Raw genomic sequence first — 3,413 nt, forward strand, 5'->3', positions numbered from 1 at the left:
ATTTTTTCAGGTGCTTCTCTGCCTTTCGGTATTCCTCAGGTGACTTCAAATATTTTTCTAATCCCCGCTCTTAAAAATCTTTTATGCTGAAAATTTCTCTGCATTCTACTTTTTAAAAAATACCTTAAAACTATGATGTAGACTCTATCTCAGAATTGGAAAGTTCATTGGGGATTTTTATAGTTAAAAAATCTATAAAATCAATACCAAAAATCCTTTAAATTATAACAAAGAGCTTATATTGAAAACAAAACATATGTAATCTTAATTTGTTAAAACTTACTATATATATCATTCAACTCATTTTAAAAATATATTATATTGAGTGGGCCACCTTGGGCCTGAACTCGGAGGGCAGTCCCATGGTCTCCAGAGGACTCTATACCCCACAGGCACCCTAGCATGCCAAGGGTCTTAGAATCACTGATGAGTGGAAAACAACATCTATTCCCATAGAACTGAGGGTACCTGGGGACAGCTGGAGCACAGACATAGGAACCCCGCACGATCAGTGTCTGAGGTTCCTTCCTGTCAGCACTGGTCTACTTTGATTTAGAACTCAGTAGACAGCCCCAAGGTCCCCAGAGGAGGTATCACTTCTAGGTGCTCTAACACACCCAGAATCTTAGGATCCCAGGATCCCAGGATCACAGGAGCTTAGTCACACTAGGATCTCAGGTTATAGAGGAAGTTTGACTGCCAAGAACTATGACACACCCAGAATCTCGGCATCACAGGATCCAAGAATGACAGGATCACAGAGAAAGCTAAACTCTGAGAAGTTCTGACTCAACTGGGAATACAGGAAGGACAAGCTCCAATCAGATATATCAAGGACAGGGAGCACTCGAGATAATCAGATGGCAGGAGGAAAGCTTAAGAACAGAAGCAACAGAAACCAAGGATACTTGGCATCATCAGAACCCAACACTCCTACCATAGCAAGTCTTGGATGCACCATCACAAAAGAAAAGCAAGATATGGATCTAAAGTCACTTCTCATAATGATGATGGAGGATTATAAGAAGGACATAACTCCCTTTAAAAAGTACAGGAGAACACATCCAAACAGGTGAAAGAATTGAACAAAACCATCCAGGATCTAAAAATGGAAGTAGAAATAATAAAGAAATCAAAAAGGGAGACAATTCTGGAAATAGAAAACCCAAGAAAGAAATCAGGAATTATAGATGCAAGCAAAACAAACAGAATTCAAAAGATAGAAGAGAGAACCTAAGGTGCAAAAGATACCATAGAAAACATTGACACAACAAAGAAAATGCACAATGCAAAAAGATCCTAACCCAAAACATCCGGGAAATGCAGGACACAATGAGAAGACCAAATCAAAGGCTAATAGGTATAGACAAGAAGGAAGATTTCAAACTTAAAGAGCCAGTAAATATCTTCAACAAAATTATAGAATAAAACTAAACCAACCTAAAAAAAGAGATGCCCATGAACATACAAGAAGCCTACAGAACTCAAATAGGTTGGACCAGAGAAAAAAGTCCTCCCATCACATAATAACCAAAACACCAAATGCACAAAACAAAGAAAGAATATTAAAAGCAGTAAGGGAAAAAGAATCAAGTAACATATAAAGACAGACCTATCAGATTACACCTGACATCTCCCCATAGACTAATGAAAGCCAGAAGATCCTGGGCAGATGTCATACAGCCCTGAAGAGAGCACAAATGCCAGCCCAACCTTCTATACCAAGCAAAAATAGACAAAGAAACCAAGGTATTCCATGACAAAACCAAATTTACACAATATCTTTCCACAAACCCAGCTCTTCAAAGGATACTAAAGGGAAAACTCCAACACAAGGAGGAAAACTACTCTCTAGAAAAAGCAAGAAAGTAATCTTCCAATAATCCTAAAAAGAGATAGCAACATGAACAAAATTCCAACTCTAACAACAAAAATAACAGGAAGCAACAAGTACTTTTCCTTAATATCTCTTAATATTAATGGACTCAATTCCCCAATAAAAAGACATAGACTAACAGACTTGTTACATAATCAGGACCCAACATTTTGCTGCATACAGGAAACCCACCTCAGTGACAAGGACAGACACTACCTCAGAGTAAAAGGCGTGAAAGCAATTTTCCAAGAAAATGGTCCCAAGAAACAAGCTGGATTAGCCATTCTAATATTGAATAAAATTGACTTTCAACCTAAAGTTACCAAAAAAGATAAGGAGGGACACTTCATATTCATCAAAGGTAAAATTTACCAAGATGAAGTCGCAATTCTGAATATCTATGCTCCAAATTCAAGGGCATCCACATTCATTAAAGAAACTTTAGTAAAGTTCAAAGCACACCTTGCACCTCACACAATAATAACACCCCACTCTCATCAATGGACAGAACCTGGAAACAGAAACTAAACAGAGACACAGTGAAATTAACAGAAGTCATGAAACAAATTGTTTTAACTGATACCTATATAACATTTTATCCTAAAACAAAAGGATATTCCTTCTTCACAGCACCTCATGGTACCTTCTCCAAAATTGACCACATAATAGGTCACAAAACAGGCCTCAACGGATACAAAAATATTGAAATAATCCCATGCATCCTATCAGAACACCACAGACTAAGACTGAACTTCAATAACAACATAAATAATAGAAAGTCCACATACATGTGGAAGATGAACAGCATTCTACTTAATGATAACTTGGTCAAGGAAGAAATAAAGAAAGAAATTAAAGACTTTTTAGAGTTTAATGAAAATGAAGCCACAACATATCCAAACATAAGGGATGCAAGGAAGCAGTCCTAACAAGAAGACTCATAGCTGTGAGTGCCTCCAAAAAGAATTTGGAGAGGGCAAACATGAGCAGCTTGATAGCACACCTAAAACCTCTAGAACAAATGGAAGAAAAATCACCCAAGAGGAGTAGACAGGAAGAAATAATCAAACTAAGGGCTGAAATCAACCAAATAGAAACAAAAAGAACTATACAAAGAGTAAACCAAACTTTGAGCTGGTTCTTTGAGAAAATCAACAAGATAGACAAACCCTTAGCCAGGCTAACTAGAGGGCAGAGGACAGTATCCTAATTAACAAAATCAGAAATGAAAAGGGAAACAGTCAGCTATTGGATGGATCACAGGGCCCCCAATGGAGGAGCTAGATAAAGTACCCAAGGAGTTAAAAAAAGGGATCTGCAACCCTATAGGTGGAACAACATTATGAACTAACCAGTAACCCCCAGAGCTCGTGTCTCTAGCTGCATATGTATCAGAAGATGGCCTAGTCAGCCATCAGTGGAAAAAGAGGCCCACTGATCTTGCAAACTTTATATGCTTCAGTACAGGGAAACGCCAGGGTCAAGAAGTGGGAGTGGGTGGGTAGGGGAGTGGGGTGGGATGGCATGGGGGACTTTT

This window comes from Mus caroli, chromosome 16, assembly GCF_900094665.2.
Source record: "Mus caroli chromosome 16, CAROLI_EIJ_v1.1, whole genome shotgun sequence".
Taxonomy (NCBI): domain Eukaryota; kingdom Metazoa; phylum Chordata; class Mammalia; order Rodentia; family Muridae; genus Mus; species Mus caroli.